Source organism: Giraffa tippelskirchi, chromosome 9, assembly GCF_054371585.1.
Source record: "Giraffa tippelskirchi isolate mGirTip1 chromosome 9, T2T-mGirTip1v1.2.pri, whole genome shotgun sequence".
Taxonomy (NCBI): domain Eukaryota; kingdom Metazoa; phylum Chordata; class Mammalia; order Artiodactyla; family Giraffidae; genus Giraffa; species Giraffa tippelskirchi.
Genome location: NC_137283.1, coordinates 32652481 through 32675010, shown reverse-complemented (window position 1 = coordinate 32675010; position 22530 = coordinate 32652481). Strand labels below are relative to the sequence as shown.

General features: G+C 37.5%; 1 protein-coding gene and 1 long non-coding RNA gene across 10 annotated transcripts in view; both read right to left on the bottom strand.

Annotated features, from left to right (window-relative positions):
• Window positions 1-2905, bottom strand: part of LOC145520941 (uncharacterized) — a 49826-nt gene extending 46921 nt beyond the window's left edge. Inside the window, exon 1 of the long non-coding RNA XR_014064936.1 lies at window positions 2788-2905. This is a non-coding gene — a long non-coding RNA (uncharacterized LOC145520941). The remainder of the gene's footprint in view (window positions 1-2787) is intronic.
• SUCLG2 (succinate-CoA ligase GDP-forming subunit beta) overlaps window positions 1-22530 on the bottom strand; it is a 626520-nt gene that overhangs the window by 437203 nt on the left and 166787 nt on the right. The gene's annotated exons all lie outside the window — the stretch shown is intronic.

The following is a 22530-nucleotide window of genomic DNA, read 5'->3' as shown; positions in this document are numbered from 1 at the left end:
AACTGGATACTGTGATTCCATCCACCAAGACACTGACAAACAAGATGTATGTTAAAGAAACAAACTTGATTCATGGCTTTCTTCCTCCTTACAGCAGTTAGGAGGGAAAAGTACACGTAAGAAACTTGTTCCTCCAGAGGCCATAATGTGATTAAAGAAAACAGTAAAAACACAGACACACACACACACATGGATACTTACAAAATCATCATAATGCTACCAAAAAAAAAAAAATGTCCATGTCTTTACAGTGTCTGAGGGCCTTGGTTTAAAATATACAAAATAAGTGAAAATAATTCAATGTTATATTATAAATTAATAGTATCACTGAAAAAAATCAAGCTGAGTTTCATTTCAATTACCTACTTTGTCCATCCATGAAAATTTATAAAATGAGTCCAATAAGAACACAGCAAAAACGCTGTTTCCTGGACTCTAATTTGATGCAATTTGAACTCAGTTGCATTCATCTTTTCAATATATGGAAAAGGTAATATCTAGAAAACTCCCATGTTCATATTCTACTATTATAGTTTAAGAGAAAATAATTATTTTTAGAAGGGATTATGTTTCTTTTCTTACTGGAGGCAGTCTATAACAACCACAGAGTGTCATATGTTTACTATCAGATCTAAAATCAGATAACCACATATTTATTACAAGATATACTAGATTTTTATGTGACTTTTAACACACATTCTGTTTATTGGATTGTCTTACAATGAAATGCCCTTGATAATAATTTGTTTTTACCAAACTGTCACTATCAGAGTAAGATTTATTTCCTCTAATTAAATGCATCTGTTAATATCTAAGCATCTATTTGTTAATCAGTTTTCATTTAATATGTGGGATCATCTAGTAAAACACTTCATTTAGTAAACAATGAAACCCAACCAAGCTCAATTAACGAACTTCTCAGAGTATCATTTCAAGGAGGGACAACAAAAATTATTTCATATTTGGTGTAGAATTAAAAAAAAAAAAGAAACATTTAGGGGCTTCTCTGGTGGCTCACGGGTAAAGAATCCACCTGCCAATGTTAGAGACATGGGTTTGATCCCTGTTCTGGAAAAATCCCAGATGGTCAGAAGCAACTAAGCCCATGCGCCAGAACTACTGAAGTCCAGTGTACCCTGGAGCCTGTGCTCAGCAACAAGGGAAGCCACCGCAATGAGAAGCCTGCATATTACAACTATAGAGTCAGCCCCTGCTTATCGCAACTAGTGAAAAGCCAGCACAGCAACAAAGACCCAGTACAAACATAAATAAATAATTTTAAAAGGAAATATTTAATATAGTCCCATGTCTCTGAAGGAGAAGAAAAGGACACTATAACTCCAAGTCCATGCGTAAAATAATACCACAAAAATATAAAAGATGTTCACATTATGGTGACATCAAAAAATAAGAAACTGGCTAAATGTTTTAAAAGGGAAAGGTCTAAAAATATAAGGATGTATTCAACAATGGAATATAACACATATGTTAAAATTCTTATAGAAAAAAATTTAATGATATGGTAAAATGATTTCAGTATATTGCTATGTAGAAAAAGCAGTATGATTCCAATTTAATTTAAAATACATATGTATTTATACAAGAAGTAAAAAGAAAACACTGGAAGCAGACAGGCCAAATGTAAATAACAGCTATCTCTGAGCTAAGGTATCATGAGTGATTTTATTTTGTGTGCTTTTCTGTATTCCAAATACTCTATACTGACCACTGATTAAATTATGGAAGTTATTTAGAAAATGAAATAAATCTCTCAGACACTTAATTCAAGCTTTTTAAAAAAGTATTAGTGACGTGTAAATTTATTTATGACTCCAAAAAGAATGACTGTTAAAATATGTTTTATACATTGTTAAAAAAAAAAAAAAAAAAGCCTTCTGCACCAAGTTCCCAGGTGCTCATTAAGAACCTTAACTACAAAGTAGCACAAACTGTGTAAGAACAGACATTGCACACTTTTTTGGGGGGTGAGTTTTGAGTTTCGACCCACCTTGATTTTAAAAAGATTTTGTTTGGGAAAGACATAAGGCTGTTTTCTACAGAATAATTTCCGAGTAGTGGCGGGAGCACTCTGGACTGCCTCTAAGCTTGCTAAGCACAACATTTAAGTTGTGAATGGCATTTAATTATAATCATTTGTAATTGGAACAAATTACAAAGTAAATGGAACAAGAGTCCATAGTGACTATCAGGCCAGTACGCTCTTCTCTAAAGGGGGCTACTGCTGACATCCTTAACGACAGAAAATGGCAAAAAGGCATGGGCATCTTCGTGCGGTCATTACATTTTAAGACTACATAGCCCATAGAAATTATGAGAGATTTGGGAAGTGCTGCAAACTAAAATTCTTAGAATTTATATTTTCTATACATTGAAGACAGGAATGTTGTTTTGAAATATCCCAAAACAATGCCCCAACAGGCAGCTTATTTGCTATGGTTTTACTGCCCTCATTCTATTGATTTCTAACTAAGATGATTTCTAACTAAGATTGATTTCTAACTAAGCTAACAAAGATGAAGCAAGACTTGATTTGCTGGGTGACTATAACAGGTTTGGCCCCCTTTCAGGAAAACATGCCAAATCATCCTATATTTGCTCAAATTTAACTCGCCTTAAGATACTGCTTTTATCATATGTAGAAGGTCTTACCCAATTCTAAAATACTGTTACATAGAAAGTTTTAAAACAGATTTTTAAAGAAGATTCTGTTAAAATCAAATTTAAACACAAGATTTACTGGCTTAATGCAGGTGTGCTTTAATTTACCTTTACTCTATGTTGTTTCTTTGTTTTGATGCCCTCATTCAAGCATCCAGGTCATTCGCTGTTCTCAGGTCCTTTTCCACTTGAGAGAATTCTCCCTCAGGAAAGCCCCATCCCAGGCCTAGGAAGGGTAAGAGATAGGGGCTTGTGGATTGGAACTTCATCTCTTTTGAGCTCTGTATTCCTTAAACTCACACATAATGAGCTCTGCCTTCCCTGTCCTCAGGCTTGCTCACCCTTGACAGTAACAAGGCAAGCACATCCAGTGCCAAACACCATTTCCTTCCCTGGTCTGAAAAGATGAGAGCTGGAAAAGGAGGAAGTGTGCCACCAAGCAGTGAATAAAAACACAAGTACTGAAGTCCTAATACTCATGATGTTTGTATTAGTGCTATGGAAGTAAACGGGATGCATAATGGACAAAACATCATCTAGACTATTACCTTGAGCACCGAAGTCACAGGTTGGAAATGAACCCCTGACAGAGCATGAGCATTTTTAAGTCTACTGTATATTAGTCAAAGAGAAAGAAGAAAAATGATACCAACAATAGCTAACTTCAGACATTAAGAACTCACCAATGAAAATGTCCTTTCATATGTAAATACCAAAACTGAGTTATTTTTCATCCTTTAAACAGTGGGAAGAGAAACATTCTTTGAGTTTCTCTTCCATGTAACAGAAGCTTTGGACTTGCAAGTTCTGATAAAGGTGAATCTGCCACAATTCAGAAAGCACTGTCCCCCAGAGAAGAGTTCAAGAGAATGACCAACAGAAAGCAGTGGGAACCAACAATTCCAAGCAGGTCCTGGAAACTGCCAGCTCACTGCAATTTGTCCTATTATAAATTTGCAATGAAAAGACAGGCCTCTGGTCCAAAAACTTTGCATTAAGTGATTTGCTAAGCATGAAATATTCCAAGTCCATCACCAACTTTGATATGCTGTGCAAACATACTGCTTCCATCTGTTGCTGTTTTGTTGTTGTTTAGTCTCTGTGTCCAGCTCTTTCAGGACCACATGGACTGTAGTCCACCAGGCTCCAATGTCCATGCGATTTCCCAGGCAAGAATATTGGAGTGAGTTGTCATTTCCTTCTCCAGGGGATCTTCCTGACCCAAGAATGGAATCTATATCTTCTGCCCTGGAAGGCAGATTCTATACCACTGAGCCACCAGGGAAGCCTTATTCCAGGTCCATCACCCAGTCTGATATGCTGTGCACATGCACTGCCTTCATCTACTCCTTTATAATAGGCTTTTTTTCCATTTGAAAGTCCACATAGTTACAAAACTGAATTACTGTCTCAAAGGATAACTTCAATGATTATGGTACAGAAAAATCTCCCTCAGAACTATATAACTTGAATATACATATATATACTATATAACTTGAATATTTTCTCCCTCTGTCTCAGTGCAAAGGTCATTTTGCCCATTTACTTGATTTCAATGGGATTCAATTTATGTGTATTTATACATAATTTATAAACCCAATTTTAACCCTAAATGTTTTGCTGATTCTAAGAGATTAAGAGTTATGTCCACATTCACGTAAGGGACCAGGTTTGCCTCATAACATTCTTCTCAACAATGTAGCCATCAAGCTAGACTATTCACCAAACCTGATGACTTCAGATGGATTGACTTCAGATGGTATGATCCAGTATGTTTGGAAGCCTTAGCAATGGAAGCAAAAAGAGAGAAAACTGAAACTTATGGCTATTTTTATTGGGGGATTATTATAAATAATAATAATTATTCAGAAAATCCGGGGTAGCTGGTTCTAGCTCTGAATCGAGTCTTACGGAATAGGCATTTTCTTGGGATTAACTCAAAGAGGCTTCTAAAACCAGAATAACTTCTTATAATGTTCCCGAATGATTCCTGAATCTGAAAATGCACGCAAACTCCCTTGTATCTGCTAGTTAGCTCATATTTACACAATAGTGCCTTCTCCATCATTCTTTCTGAAATTGGATGCACTGTGGACTCACAAGGAGAACTTAAAAATTCCTGCAGCCTCAGTCTGTCTCCATTCCAAGCGATTCTGATGGAATTCATCTATATAATAGGGGCCAACTACCTCATTATATTAATGACCACCACAGCCACCATCGGCACTGCCCTCATGGAATAACTGCCTAAAGTTCCAAGCTAAAAGTACTTTATGTGTTATTTCATCTAGAACCACAGATTATCAACCCCACTTTATGGATTAAATGGCAGGCACAGAAAGGTGAATCAGTTTGCCCAAGGTCACACAGCTGAGAAATGATAGAACTGAATCTCAGGAGAACTCTGTCTGCCGATCAAGTATAAGCTCTTAATGACCACTTAGATGACCCTTCTAGTTGGGTTTAACATACTTGACAAGAACACCCGGAAACAACTTCTTGGCTCTTGTTTTTCACCGCTCTCTTCAAACCTTCCCTAGCTTGTTTAATCTCATCTCATACACCAAAAAGTCACATCATAAACACATTTAATTTATATGAATCTGCCTTTACAGGCATAGGGATAGAATAAGTAAGTGAGAAAGAGTTGAAATCCATGAGTAAAATCTAGTGGGTGACTCCACTGTCATTTCATTCAAAGGACCTGAGTCCCTGAGGGAGATGGGAGGGACTGAGATTCACCGCTCACTCCCAAATCCTCAACGGACGGGCATCTCACCACACTACAGGGACTCTAGTGCTTAAAGATATTAAGATATATGGGTAACTTAAAGGACTTTCAAAGCTAATTTTGATAGTATTTTTTTGCCTTACGAACTGTCTTTAGAGCCTTGCATGCACATGGATTGTGACTCCACCATGCAGTGGTTGCAGTGAGCTAGAGATATATGGGAACCACAAAGAGGAATAAAAATTAGCTCATGCCCTGATGGTGGTGGTTTAGTCACTATGTCATGTCTGACTTTTGCAACCTCATGGACTGTAGCCTACCAGGTTCCTCCTCTGTCCATGGGATTTCCCAGGCCAGAATACTGGAGTGGGTTGCCATTTCTTTCTCCAGGGGATCTTTCTGACTCAGGGATCCAACCCAGGTCTCCTGAATGGCAGGTGGATTCTGAATGGCAGACCGCATTGCAGGCGGTCTTCTGAAGGGCAGATGGATTCTTTAGGGACTGAACCACCAGGGAAGCCCATTTCTTGTCTAAGGAAGGCCATTTCTTGCCTAGTCCACTCTCTAAGAGAAACATGAACACTCAATAATATAAGCACTCATGGTGACAACCTCATGAGTGGAAGAATCACCAACAAGGTCTCACCATGACATTGAACACACAAATTAAAAGAAAAGCAGGTAAATTTCAATTCCCCAAAGATGGCTGACATAAAGATGGTTTATCCAATGGTAAGAAAAAGTTGTATGCTGATTCTCTGTTCAAAGAGTTTTTGCAAAAAGGAGTTTTCACAAAGAGACATCAAGATAAAGACACATTATATTGTATTTTTAAGTGATTTTTTTCATTCTCCATGTAAACCAAAAGAAAACTCAGTTAAGACCTTCCTCATGTCACATACCATCATGGATCCATTTTTTTGACTAAACTCAATTCAACATCTCCATCTTGCAACACTCTACATTACAATTTTTGTCAAATACGGAAAGATCTGACCACTTCCCTTTTCCCCAAAGAGCACTAGGAACCCAGATAGCCCATGAAGGTTGTATTTTGTAACAAGAATAGACAGGAGACTGAATCACAGCAAAACACTTACAAATCAAGAGAGAAGAAGAAAAGTACCAAGAGAGATTAAAGGCACAGAGAACAATAATAGGAAAGGATATCTCTTGAGAAAAGAAGGAGCTGATGGTAACTTAATCGGGACAAAAATGAATTAGATTTTCTTCAATGACTGAGCTCAAGATTGGGTGATTTCATAAAGTTTCTAGAAAGTCATTTGAAAATTACACAACTTGTTGCTGTATTCTACTCTTAGAGAGAAGAGAAATAAAAGTTCTCCACAAGGGAGTTGATCTTCAGAAAAATGCATTTACAATCCCAGTTGATGAATTTTACCTATCAACTAGATTATCCTTAATTCTCATTTGGATAGAAAAGTCACTTTAGGATTGATAAAATTTCTGAGTTTCACAGAGATTCTGACATAAAAATAAGAGGCTAAAAAGTTAAAATACATGGGGGTGTAGAGTGCATGGGGAAAAAACTAAATAGAAGTGTTAACAGATGTGGTCCCAGGGCCAGTATATGGCACAAGAGAATGCTGGGACAAGCTCTCAAGTCTGGTGACAATTTTAAAGGTACAGTATATTAAGAGACCTGCCGGGTTGTCAGTGTCATACAATGAAATCTAATTCAAAGGGGGAAAAAAATGATTCGGCCCATAGCTAGGAAAGGGAGAGCAGCTCAAAGAAGTAAAGAGAAGCTGCAGAACCACAATAGTGATCATTCTCAAATTTAGGTAAATGTTAAAATCACCAGACTTGTTAAAACACAGTACTGGGCCCCAACCCAGAGTTTTTGATACAACAGGCTTGAATGGGACCAAGAATTTACATTTCTAAAAAGGTTCTAGGTGACACTACTTCTGATGGGTCAACCACTTTGAGAATCACTGAGTTACAGAAAACAGGCTATATAGAAACGAGGTCCTAAGGCCAAGGGAGTCTCCATCATTAAGGTTTGCTCCTGAATCTTACTCAGACTTTTACCATGTGGGAGGGCACCTCCTCAGCCACGTTGTTTTCATTCATGATCCCAGAGACAGATGGCCTTTTCCATGAGTTTTAGGAGGAAAGCTGATTAGACTGAGGGGCCTGTGCTAGGATATCACTTCATTCTGCTTTCAGGGATACAGTAAAGCAAGTGGCCTACTCCTAGTTAAGGATACCCCATGGGCAGGAGTGGGGAACAGAGGATCCAAGCAGACACACAGAGCATCAGAGGCGGCACTTAATTTGATGGCATTCCCAAGATCACAGGGAACAGGAGAAGAAGCCTTAAAGGAACAAGAAAAAGAATCATGAGAAAACATGATGGGCAAAGAATAATATGACAATACGATTCTCATAGCCTACAATAAAGTTTACTCTGGCATCAAGATGTAGCAGGTGCAATCAAATTCACTTATGATACTGGTTTTATGCATATATTATCTATCTTTACTCACAGAGTAGTGCTTTTCACATAAAACATGGTGAAGGATTTTTTTTTTTGATGATGATGATGATAGGGCTCTAATTTCTGTCCAGTTATCCTTCCTAAGATATTATGCATTGTTTGATAAACTGATACACCTTTCAATAGGTAGCGTTTTAGTGCTGTACTTGGAGATGAAAAATGGAATGAATGAATCTATTCTTTCAGTAAAACATCTTTTCATGTTTCTTGGCTTTTTTATTTTTTACCTTTGCTTCTTTTACTCTCCTTATTTGAGTATCAAACATCTCTTCTTTGGAACTTGCTTAACACTGTGAGCATTTGGATTAGCTATCTGGAAATTCATCTTCATGAAGAAGCTCCACTTATAAAGTACAACAACTAACCACAAATTACAAAACACAGAAAAATATCTGAAATCATCTAAATACAGTATGAGTTGGACATTTCCCTGCCAAACTGTACCCAAGTGCCAATACTCTTGGACCACACTGACATGGTGAAGATTCTAAGTCACTTAAGTCTCCTTCTCAGAGAAATGTACTGCTTGGGATTAACGAGCAAGTGAATCTAGAAGGTCATGGGTTAAAGCTCCAAATGGATTTTCTATTCACTGTTTATGATTCTAAGGTCTCTGAGAGACACCTAAATGTGTGCTCAAAAAATATTCTACTGGAGCTCTAATTGAGAAAAAAGGGATGTGTCCAGAATGCTTACATATAACAACTAATGAAAGAACTCACAGATAAGCTGGAAGAAAAATAATTAACTAGGATTTGTGCCAGCTGTCCATTGGGAATGCTAACTAATACATGTGTTCAAAGTGCTCTGTTTCATAAGACCTCAAAGGTGGTAAAAAGAGCATCCCAGGAGAGGGTCCTAGTCATGTAGATAAAATATCAATCGATGTTCACAAAGGACCTCTAATTGCAAGAGAGTTGCCACCCAAATTATTAAAGTTGCAGCATAACCTATTCAAGTGAACAAAATCTTGTTTTAGATCCATAGTAAACAAGAAATGTTGTTTAGGACACTTTGGCAAAGTAGTAGTGAGTAAAAACAAAGGAAAGGAGGGCAACTCCAATGGATGTAGATGCAGAAGAGCCTCCCTCATTAGCGGCAAATACATCATCACAAACCTAGACCACAACTCATGTAACAGCTACAGCATTTTGTTCTCCAAGGTAAATTTATCTAGAGGCTTTCTTGGACAAACCTATTAATCTATTAAAAAAAAAAAAAAAAAAAAAAAAAACTCCTGGCATTTTCCAGGGCTCCCTTTCAATTTTATTTTTCAAATTAGTTGAATATCATCACATAATATATAAGGTATTTGCTCTATATTATGGATTTATTCATTCATGGGGCTGTGAATTCACTCATTTATCTATTTATCACTTCTAAAATGGCAGCTCCAAGAGAGTAAGACTCTATTTCAATCACTGCTTTATCTTTAGTCCCCAGAGGAATGCCTGGCATATAGACACAATACATTCCTTTTTTTTTCTGTTTTAACCTGAAATAATTTTGCTGAACTGTGAATTGCTTTTGGTGGGACACTTGCTTTAAACCACAAGATATCTCCATCTGGATTATCAGAGTACAAAATCCCTTCTCTCCTCCAATGTAGACACGGTATATTTCTGTTTGGCTGACATTTCTCAACAGTCCAGCTTAGTCATTCTGTGGTCTCAGAAACAAGTCTTGACTTCAGAAGGGATCTTTGAAGTCCTGCTTCCAACAGGCTGGGGATATCTCCCTCTTTAATAAAGTCATTCTTACTGTTGGATGAGCCTTTGCCAACCTCATGGTTGACATTCTGACTTGTACTTCTAGCTGAGTTCCTGCCTTAGCTATGTGCCTGGTAGGCTAGTCTCCCTACAACCAAGCTTCTATTTACAAGGTACCATGCATGAACGGCGCCTGATCCCTGCACTATGGCCTGTGAAAAGTGGAAACGGCTACCTATTAATAGAACACCCTAAATACTACTTAGGAATTGCCTCCTATGTTTGTACTCTTGTTGTCTTCTACTAACATGCTGCTTTCAGGTAAGATCTGCTACCCACCCTCACAATCCTCCCTGTAAAACCAACTATTCTCCTGCATCTGGCAGCTGGATAAAGCCTGATCCCACTCTCTGAAATGAGGTCCTTCCTTCCATCATTTACTTGACCTTGTAGGACAAAGTCTAATTCTAGATTATGGTCCTTAACAGGCAGCCCTATCTGATTAAAGTCTCGCCAAACATATGACATTAGCATCCAGTTTAGGAAATAAATTGTTTCAGAAAGACAATTCACTGATTCATTATGCTTCTCTTTCAGACTGAGAACATTTGGCTAGATGATGCATATGGAAACAAATATGAATTACTGATATGAACTTGCTCTGAAAATACATTTTTGGAGAACTTACTATGTTCTACACATGAGATGGGTGGCTAGAAATAATGAAAATATAATAATAGCTGAACAAAACTATGGACTGCAAAAAACAACTCAAGGAAAGACTGTACTTTTAGCTATTTATAAAGAATATGGAGCAAATGGAAAGTTTACCGAAAAATCAGTAAGAAGTGGGAGGGGGCATAAAGGATATTTCAAGGTAATTTAATGAGACTTAAGAGAAATGAGTGAATAAAGGAGATTATTGAATGGTGAGAACTATTAAACTGTAAATATTATATAGAAAAGGGAAACTGTGACATATTATCACCAAGGTGGCATCTGATGAGGGTGATAAAGATTAAAAAAAAACACCTATTTTAGAAGTTTGCCTGAGGTGTCTTACTCCTCTACAGAGAATGCAAATAGAAATCAATGGATTCTCATGAAGTTCTTAAGCAAAATAATTCATTAGGGAATCCTGCCCCCTGCCAAAAAAGCATCAAAAAATAAAGGTGAGTTTATTTTCCTACTTCTAGCAAGTCTCATTCTTAACTCTCTTTCATCATTAAACTGTATATAATAGGAAAATATCAGGAAGATAAAAAGACTCATTGTAAGGTGCAGTGGTAAAGAATTCGCCTGCCAATGCAGGAGACAGGAGACGCAAGAGAAGTGGGTTCAATCCCTGGGTTAAGAAGATCCCTTGGAGTACGAAATGGCAACCCACTCCAGTATTTTGGTCTGGAAAATTCCCTCGACAGAGGAGCCTAGCAGGCTACAGTCCATGGAGTCACAAAGAGTCAGACACGACTGAGCACACATGCAAGCAGATCAGGAAGATGTTGAACTGAGTAAACAGGAAGGGGCGTGAGGCCACTGCCAGGATTTTTAGGTTATTTCAAGTCCAGGTAATTCAGAATGACTGTATCAAATATTAATGAACAATTCACCATTAATTCTTAGATAACTGAACTCAAATTAGCAGTGCACGTAAGTAGTAACTGCACAGAACACTGAACAGGTATCCAATGTGGTTCTGAATTACACTAGTTCTCTTTTTTGATGTTATAAAAATTTGTTTTGTACCATAAAGCTTTCTATGCTTGTTACAACTGCATTTACAATGATATTTTACTCTGATTTAGCAAATCTGATTTACAAAGTTCATATCGTTTCTGAAAAAGATTTTAAATGGAATGTTTCTTTAAATTATCTTTAAAGTAAAAAGAAGCCTTTAATAAGATGATTATTAATATTGCTATTAAAATTCATGGGCAGAGAGACCAAATAATGACACGAGAATATGTCTATCATGTAATATAGGACTAATAAAAAAAAAGCCATCAAAAGGAAGAACATTCTAGTTGTAACCTTATAAAGAAGATAGGCATAGATAATGTTGGAAGAAAAGTTAACAAACTATAACAGCAGTTCTGTTATAGAAGTAAAGTTAGGGGCAATTTTTTTTTTTTAATTTTATACTTTGAGTAGGAAAGGTAGGTTTATAAAAGTGAAAAATGATCAATTTTTTAAATGTAAAGAAAACTTTCAGAAAGCATAAAGTGAAGGGATTTAAACAGGTGAGGAAATCACCTTAACTGAAACGTGAAAACTAAATTAAAATGTTCTCAAGGTTTACTCACTTAATCCATAGTTATAAAGCTGCTATGTCTCAAAGGTGATGCTGTGAAAGTGCTGCACTCGATATGCCAGCAAATTTGGAAAACTCAACAGTGGCCACAGGACTGGAAGAGGTCAGTCTTCGTTCCAATCCCAAAGAAAGGCAATGCCAAAGAATGCTCAAACTACCACACAATTGCACTCGTCTCACATGCTAGTAAAGTAATGCTCAAAATTCTCCAAGCCAGGCTTCAGCAATACGTGAACCGTGAACTTCCACATGTTCAAGCTCGTTTTAGAAAAGGCAGAGGAACCAGAGATCAAATTGTCAGTATCCGCTGGATCATCGAAAAAGCAAGAGAGTTCCAGAAAAACATCTACTTCTGCTTTATTGACTATGCCAAAGCCTTTGACTGTGTAGATCACAATAAACTGTGGAAAATTCTAAAAGAGATGGGAATACCAGGCCATCTGACCTGTCTCTTGAGAAACCTGTATGCAGGTCAGGAAGCAACAGTTAGAACTGGACATGGAACAACAGACTGGTTCCAAATAGGAAAAGGAGTACGTCAAGGCTGTATATTGTCACCCTGCTTATTTAACTTCTATGCAGAGTACATCATGAGAAACGCTGGGCTGGAAGAAACACAAGCTGGAATCAAGATTGCCGGGAGAAATATCAATAACCTCAGATATGCGGATGACACCACCCTTATGGCAGAAAGTGAAGAAGAACTAAAGAGCCTCTTGATGAAGAGGAGAGTGAAAAAGTTGGCTTAAAGCTCAACGTTCAGAAAACTAAGATCACGGCATCTGGTCCCATCACTCCATGGGAAATAGATGGGGAAACAGTGGAAACAGTGTCAGACTTCATTTTTTTGGGCTCCAAAATCACTGCTGATGGTGATTGCAGCCATGAAATTAAAAGACGCTTACTCCTTGGAAGGAAGGTTGTGGCCAACCTAGATAGCATGTTTAAAAGCAGAGACATTACTTTGCCAACAAACGTCCGTCTAGTCAAGGCTATGGTTTTTCCAGTGGTCATGTATGGATGTGAGAGTTGGACGGTGAAGAAAGCTGAGCGCCACAGAATCGATGCTTTTGAACTGTGGTGTTGGAGAAGACTCTTGAGAGTCCCTTGGACTGCAAGGAGATCCAATCAATCCATCCTAAAAGAGATCAATCCTGGGTGTTCATTGGAAGGTCTGATGTTGAAGCTGAAACTCCAATACCTTGGCCACCTCATGTGAAGGGTTGACTCATTGGAAAAGACCCTAATGCTGGGTAGGATTGGGGGCGGAAGGAGAAGGGGACGACTGAGGATGAGATGGTTGGATGGCATAACCGACTCGATGGACATGGGTTTGGGTGGACTCCGGGAATTGGTGATGGACAGAGAGGCCCGGCATGCTGCAATTCATGGGGTCGCAAAGAGTTGGACACGACTGAACGACTCAACTGAACTGAACTGATGTCTCAAAACTCATTTATGACACATTTCAAAGTTTCTCATAATCAAAATACTTCCCTTAGGAAACATATAAATGCAAATTACAAAAAGGTTTTATTTTTTATTTTACTTTATAGTAGGAGTTACTAAATGTCCTTTCTTAGAAAAGATAAAATGGAGGGTCTCTAGCAAATAATTCTGAAGAGCTGTCCTAATTATCTAAAACTTCATAAAGGCAATTCACATTATTCAGAGCAGTATGGTCTATAAGTTGCAGTGAACACTGAATTAGTGCATACTGAACCATTGCTCCTAGAGGAAATATAGGGTTAGGTTCCTGAGAGCCTTTGGTCACATTTTTGTCAACCTATCAATATATAACCTTGTTTTTTGTGTAACTGTGGCCAACAACATTGTAAATCATGGCTCAAGAAACCTTATCCAAGATGTATTTTCTCTATAAGGCAGGTCACACTAGACAGTACTTTAGCACTACTTGTGGGTCCATTTTAAACAGCAAAATCACACACCAAAAAAGATAAAAACATGAAAAATGGGGCACTAAATACATTATGATAATGACACTTGTTTACTGTAGGAGCACTGAAATAAGAAAGGAAAATGTTGCCTTGTTTGACATTCACTGAGAACAGTGTACCACATAACTAAAATTTTTCAAATTCTGTGTTGTTTTTTTTTTTAATTCTGTGTACTTTTGCAAACAACTGTGAAAGCACAGAGTATTGATTATAGGATCACAAATAAAGTTTAGCCCATAGGCAAATTTGCAAATATTGAACCTGCAAATAGTGGGATCAGCTGTACTAAGAATCCTGGTTGAGAAAAATGCATAGTAGGTTACAATGAAATTCCTTCAGTACTTTGAAAAACATTCCCTGAAAATAACTAAGAATCTTAATAAGAACTAGAGATCTATGCCATTTTAATCACAGCAGTCATCTTATCTTAAGTCACATTTGGAGGGGTTGTGAGTACCATGCTTCCACTTACAACTGTACCTTAATATGGTGATTCAGGAAGCAACAAATTTAAAAAGACTTACTAGAAGTTTTATGAAAAACTAAGGAAATAATAGCCAAAAAAAAAAAATGCATTAAGTGGCCTCACTTCATATTATTTCAGGAGGACATACATATAATAAAATAATAAAAATTTATATAGACCAATTAAAAGACATGAGACAGCATGGAAAAAAAGTGTGGCAAGGTATATAAAAGAGCCCATTCCTTTGATCTCCAAAACCACACACATGCCTGTATTTTAAATGTGAAAAAGAGTGACATCACAATGGAAAACTGGGCAAAATATATTAATAGGCAAATCATAACAAAAGTAATAAAATGCTCAATAAAAGAAAAATAAGTTAAAATGTTACCTCTCACGACAGTAAAGAGTCACAGTAACAGGATGTAAGGATGGCCAGGATGTAAGAAAACTTATTTGATGAAAACCCTCTATGTTCTTCAACTAATAGTGAGATAATTTGGCACTAAGTGCGAAAAACTTAATCTCTGCATTCATCTTTACCCTCATACTTCTATAAGTTCATCTTACGTAAATAAATCTGACCTGTTTCTAAAGTTATGAATATAAGGGGGTTCACAGCAGCATCATATTAAGTTGGAAACACCGTGAATACCAAACAGAGGACTGGTTAAGTAAACATATATCTATACAAGTGTATACTGTTTAGCCACTGAAAATGCTGTTGAGTACTGTACTAAGACAGGCAAAAGGAACATAAAAAATGAAAAAAGAAGACTATATAATAGTAAGTTATATTATTGAAAATGGTTTTGTCAGAAATGCTATATTATTCATCAAGACATTTACGTATATAAAATTTAGTATATTTCTGTACTTTTCTGTTTTATGTTTCCCTGTCCCATCACTTCATGGCAAATAGATGGGGAAACAGTGGCTGACTTTATTTTTTGGGGCTCCAAAATCACTGCAGATGGTGATTGCTGCCATGAAATTAAAAGATGCTTACTCCTTGGAAGTATAGTTATGAACAACCTAGACAGCAAATTAAAAACCAGAGACATTACTTTGTCCACAAAGGTCCCTCTAGTCAAGGCTATGGTTTTTCCAGCAGTCATGTATGGATCGGAGAAGGCAATGGCACCCCACTCCAGTACTCTTGCCTGGAAAATCCCATGGATGGAGGAGCCTGGTAGGCTACAGTCCATGGGGTCGCTAAGAGTCGGACACGACTGAACGACTTCACTTTCACTTTTCACTTTCATGCATTGGAGAAGGAAATGGCAACCCACTCCAGTGTTCTTGCCTGGAGAATCCAAGGGATGGCGGAGCCTGGTGAGCTGCCATCTATGGGGTCGCACAGAGTCGGACACGACTGAAGCGACTTGGCAGCAGCATGTATGGATGTGTGAGTTGGACTATAAAGAAAGCTGAGTGCCAAAGAATTGATGCTTTTGAATTGTGGTGGTGGAGAAGACTCTTGAGAGTCCCTTGGACTGCAAGGAGATCTAACCAGTCCATCATAAAGGACATCAGTCCTGGGTGTTCATTGGAAGGTCTGATGTTGAAGCTGAAACTCCAATCTTTGGCCACCTGATCCAAAGAGCTGACTCATTTGAAAAGACCCTGATGCTGGGAAAGATTGAGGGCAGGAAGAGAAGAGGATGACAGAGGATGAGATGGTTGGATGGCATCACCAACTCAATGGACATGGGTTTGGGTGGACTCTGGCAGTTGGTGATGGACAGGGAGGCCTGGCTTGCTGCGGTTCATGGGGTCTCAAAGAGTTGGGAGGAAAAGGCACACTACACAGAAATCCACTCCAAATCAAGCTGATTTCTTCACCAAGGCCACGTGGACATGCTACTCGTTTAGGAAGTAGACAATGAGACAGTAACTCCTAATTCTCTGGCAGTGGGGGCAGGGTGCAGGGGGGCACGGCATGGCAGGAAGAAGAAAGAGGATTCAGTGTCTTCAATCTCCTGCACCCACTGGGGCTCATCCCAGCAGACCACAGTTCACTTCTGCAGAGCAGAGGAACCAGAGGTATTCACAGTTCAAAGGTTTTTAACCTTATTCTCCAGAATAATTTTACTCAGTTCACTCTCCACATACAGTGATTTCCTCTACCAGGCAATTTGGATTCTAAATGTGACAGTCACTCGGCAGTGTCTGACTCTCTGCAACCCCTCTCTGCAATAACTTGTTAGGTTCCTCTGTCTCTAGAACTTTTCAGGCAAGAATATTGGAGTGGGTAGCCATTCTCTTCTCCAAGGGATCTGCCTGACCCAGGGATCAAATCCGGGTCTTCTGCATTGCAGACAGATTCTTTACTGTCTGAGACAACAGGGTATCCCTTGGATTCTAAAACAATACCTCAAAAATAACAGTAGCAAAATCTTCAGATGCCTTATCACTCGACCATCCTAAGATTATTCTTAAGGTTCAGAGATGCCTGACATTAATCTCAGCCATTATTTGACCAACTTGTTAGGATACACACTATTTTCTATATTTTCTAATTGCTGAGGTCAACTACTTCCTTTCTCAATGCAATAAAATTAAGAATAAAAAAATTCCTAACATTTAATACATAGATACTATTTCCAACCTATATGACATTACAACTTGATTAGTGGTCCATTTCTCTTTAATAGTCTACAAAGGTCTCTCCATACAGGATTCATAATGAATTATTGAGCATGCTGAGATTAATCATAAAATTTACTAAAATATCCCAAAATCTGTTAAATTCTTTAAGTCTCTTACAATGAAATAAAGTCAGGTACATTAAAATCTGAATATTGAGAAGTGGAGCAAAGAGTACAAATCTTATTTTTTTTATTTATTTCTGAGAGTATGTCAGCAAGGGGCATGAAAATAGATTTAGAGTGTTACATTACAGATGCTTTGAAAATACGGTAGCTATCAGACACACTGATCATGTGTGAGATTCAGAAACAACTGCCTTTGCCAGGACTTGGCTCTTACTGGGAAGTATTGGCAGGTAAGGTGGGCATGGAGAGACAGATAGTCTTGGAAATTTGGGTCAAATGGCCATCGGGAAAAGAAAAGCAAACACTTATGAATTCAGGACAGTGGGAAAATCCCTGCGAGGAGAAATTGAGCACAGGGAGGACGGTTTTCCACGCTCCAGTGTACGCACAGCAGTTACGTGAAACAAGGGGCAAAACCAAATGACAGGTTGTAGATCCAGAAGCACAAAACCATTTTTACTCTCTTCAGACTAGGCTATCAGGTAGGTGATCACCATAAATAATGGCTGCTTCTCAACTCTATACGAAAGTAAAATTTGTTTTCAAACTGGCCTGTAAGAATAGAAATGTACAGTAATCATTTCAAAAAATAATGCTCATGTTTAAAAAGTACTAGACCTTATATCTGAAAACAAAAGAATTCTATTAATTCTCAAAAGAAATATTCCCTTGCAGATAAGGCAATTCAGCAAATACATGTGGTATATGATAAAATGAATTTTGTTTCATGCCTCTGATATAAGCACATATTTAAGGGAAAAAGAGGATTTTGTGTTTTGCTTTTAAATAAACTCTAACTGTATGATAATTAACAATATATGAGCCATTCAGCACATCATTAATTCCAAAATACACTTATTACAACTCATGGCATTTGCATAAACCCCTTATCAAAAATACAGCATGCAGTTTTACATCCTTGGCCTCAAATTCTAAAGACTTTTCAAGTACTTACCGCAGAGTTATACTAGCTGGCCTCTCCTCAAATTTAAACCAAATTGTATTTTGTGGTTCTCCCAAAATATGAATTTAATCCTCCCTTTATTAAACTGTGTTTCCTTGGCTGTCTGGAGGGAGAATCACTGAACACGACTGAAACTGCTTACATATTTCATCAATTTCAAAACAACCCAGGCAGTAACACCGGTATCAATGAACTGCTTCAGACAGCTCCCATTTCTGCAGACAAACATTTATTCCCCACTGTTTCAATAATTCTAAATCTAAGCCTTTAAATGATAATCAAAATAAACACTCAAGAAAAAAGCACACAAACTAAAGTTTTCATCATGCTTTAGAAAAGTTTGTCAAGTACTTTACACGTATCTTAAATGATAATAAAACAATGCATTGGGATATTATTTTCATGTCTACTTTATCCATGAGGTGACAGAAGTTGAAAGAGTATATTCACATCACTAATGAACACACGAAAAGGTGTTCACCCTGATTAGTTGAGGGAATGGCATTAAACCACAATAAATACTACCACATGCCTACCAGAATAACAAAAATATTCGTGAGGGTGTGGAAAAACTGGACTTCCCACACATGCCTATCAGAATGTAAATTGGCATGTTTAGAAAACTGTTTGGTAGTATCATTCAAACTGAGTATATGCTTACCCTTTGCCCACAAATTCTATATCCAAGCATATACACCACAAAAATACGCTCCAAATGGCATGCGTGATTATGTTCATAGCAACATTATTCATAGTAGTAAAAAATAAGAATCACACAAATGTCTATCAATAGAAGATGACATAAAAAAGCTCTTGCCAAGTTACACAATAGAATATTATACAGCAATAAGGGTAAGTGAACCACTGCTACATAAAATATGGTTGAATCTGAGATAAAAAGTCAAATGAAAGATGGCAAATACAAAAGTATATACATTGTATGATTCCATTTGTATTATGCTCAAAAGCAAGCAATACAAATCTTTGATAGCAGAAGTTAGGAGAGTATTAGCTTTGGGAAGAAAGCAGGGTTGAGGGAGAGAGCATGGAGGCATAAAGCACTGCTGGGTCGTTGATTGTCCTAGTGCATTCAAAGTGTTGTGACAAACTACCACAGACTGGGTGGTTTAAAAACCATTCATTTCTCCCAATTCTGGAAGCTGGCAAGTCCAAGATCAAGTCACCAGCACATTCAGTGGCTGCTAACTAGTACACAGGTGGCCATCTTCCAGCAATGTCCTCACACTGTGGAAGGGGTGAGAGACCTCTCTGGGAATCTCTGTCATAAGGGCACTAATCCCACCCATGAAGGTTCTACTCTCATGATCTCATAACATCCCAAAGGCCTCACCTCCTCACACCATCACACTGAGGGGTAGGATTTCAACATATAAATTATAAGAAAACATACTCAGTCCATAACACTGGGAATGTCCTATATCTTGATGTGGTCAGAGAATCCACAAATATGTTCACTTTGTCATAATTCATTGAACTATATACTTACAAATTGTACAGTGTCCTTTATGAAAGCTATACTTTAATAAAAGTTTATTAAAATTTTTAGACAGTACTGTCACGTGAAATCATTGCCCTTTAAATGGGAAATATATGTATCTCAATTCATACAATGAAGTAACTCTCTGAGGTAATAAGTACTATTACTATCTCCATTTTACAAAATAGGAAACCAAGACACATAAAAGTTATATGACATGCCCAAGGTGCCATAGTCAACACATGTTAAAGACTGAATTGGAACCCAGGCTGCCTGGCACCAGAGCCCCACTAAGAATCTCTTCCAAGTATTTGGTGCTTATATAGCACTTTTCCTTCCTAAAAGGCTTTGAAAATTGGACTCTACATTGGACCTAAACCAGGAAGTACAGTCAAATCAAGAGAACAGACTTCACAAGTCATAAGCTACTGCTTTGCAAAATCAAGCCTCCAGAGGGCAATAGATTGGCTTAACTTTGGACAACAGAGCAGAGGTTACTGTTGAGATTCGTATCAACCATCTTTTCCTTTAATTCATTTATGCAAGATGTTCTAAATACTCCACATGATGTTGTACTCATTTTCTATACCTTTGGAATTCTAAGTGCAAAATTAAAAACAAAAGTCAAAAGCACGATTCAGGAAAATAAAAACATAATGCTAACATTTTTGATAGTACTTCTCCTTTAAATGTGCTCAAATTCTTTATAGATTGGCACAGAATCCTACTCCTACTTTCTAAAACAATTTTACTCCATATGATTTTAAGAACACCTGTGTTTAGAATCTTATAAGTTAAAATGATGAGGGTGAGATTGTATCTATTTTACCACCAGCAGAACAAACTCTATTACCTTTCTCTCATCTCAAGCCCAACTGGAAAATAAAAGAATTATAAAATATTTAATGATAGTTTTCATGGGAATCCAGTTTAGAAAGTGTGCTATCTTGGAAAAATTCTTGTTTTAAACAGTTTGGCACAGGAACTTCATTTTACATATACTACAAACAAATAAGGGGCACATTAGTTATAAAGGTACTTGTGTTAGGTCCCAATGAAAATCAGCATTTGGATTAATAGTCAAGTGAAATAAATGTAAGTCTCAGCTCCATGGCAGACATTATGAGTGGAAATACATGTCAATGCATAATATTTTTCTTCAATGAGGATGTTTATTACTTGATCAATAGAATTAGCTTGTACATATAATAAACAAGCAGTTGCTACTATCACTTTACTTAAGTTTAACAACAATGGGCCTTCTGTTATTTTGAGTTTCAGTGTATTCAACTGACTAATCCTTGTATCTAACAAGAAAATCAATACCTTTGAAGTAATTAGCTTTGGGCTCTGGGGAATCTCTAGTTCTAAGCAACTGGATGGGGTTCTACTTGAAATAATTACTGCCAGAATTACAACCAGTTTTCTTGCAAGATCCAATCAATTCATCTATACTATTTTTTAGCCTCTGTTCCCTGAAATCTGTGAAACAATGCCAGAATTGAAAATACCCATTACATTTCTATGCTTTTTAACTGACTTTGAAATTTCAAGATTTGGAAAATGTACTGTGAGATGAGCCAAGCATTCATTTTCCTGATATAGCAAGAGAAAAATAAAATAACTCCCACATACCTTTATCTACCCAAGATGACAGCCAATCTCAAAAAAGTTTAAATACTCCCAGCACTTGAAAATAGGAAGAGTCAACATTTTTGAAGAGATTGTTTTAAAAAAAAGGCTTTCCAAGTGATTTTTCATTCCCTTCCTGTACTTTAATAAAATTAAAATTCAGAATCAGCCACTAAGAAAAGATATTCCTAAGAAAATGCAATATGATTGTTCTGGTAGATCTAATCCTTCCTGGCTCTCTTTAATGCTCAGCACTGAATTTCAGTCAACACTAAATGTGCAGTATTTTATTACAGTTGCTTGTCTTCTGAGCATTTTGTGGTTCAAGCAGTTGAAAGAGCTGTGTATTATGTACATGGTATTTACAGATTTCAACTGCTTTGAAAATCTCTGGGATAAAAATGATTCTTCCCTTAGAACGGAGTAGAAAAGAGATAAATGAATTCATAAATGATGAGGGAGCCTCTGATAATGTCCCTACTTAACCAATGAAAACAAGGTGCTTCTGTTAACAGAAAAATCACCTGTGGACAATTCATGGCTGAGTGACTCTGGACTTCAGTCACTTTGCTATTTCTGAACAGCAGTGCAGAAATGAAGATAAGTTGCTGATAATGTTTAAGCATTTTATGTGTGTGTGTGTTAATTATAAGAAAAAGATTTAGCAAAAATGTAAGGTTACCAACTAAGTCATAATGAAAACACACAAGCATACCCCTAACCTAAGACAAAACTGCATACACGGGAGGCCCAAAATGCCAGTCTACTTATGAATGGGAAGTTTCCATATTAAGTTCAGACAACATTTGAATACATATTTCAAAAATATTAGTCTTTCTATATAATGGTATCTACCTAAATCTTATCATGCTGCTAAGTCGCTTCAGTCGTGTCCGACTCTGCGCGACCCCATAGACGGCAGTCCACCAGGCTCCTCGGTCCCTGGGATTCTCCAGGCAAGAATACTGGAGTGGGTTGCCATTTCCTTCTCCAGTGCATGAAAGGGAAAAGTGAAAGTGAAGTCGCTCAGTCGTGTCCGACTCTTAGCGACCCCATGGACTGTAGCCTACCAGGCTCCTCCGTCCATGGGATTTTCCAGGCAAGAGTACTGGAGTGGGGTGCCTGCCATTGCCTTCTCCGAAATCTTATCATAGACAATTGAATATCTACAATGGATGCAAATCATACTGGTCTTTAAACTAATTAAGTATTTCAGTTCAGTTCAGTTCAGTTCAGTCGCTCAGTCGTGTCCGACTCTCTGCGACCCCACGAATTGCAGCA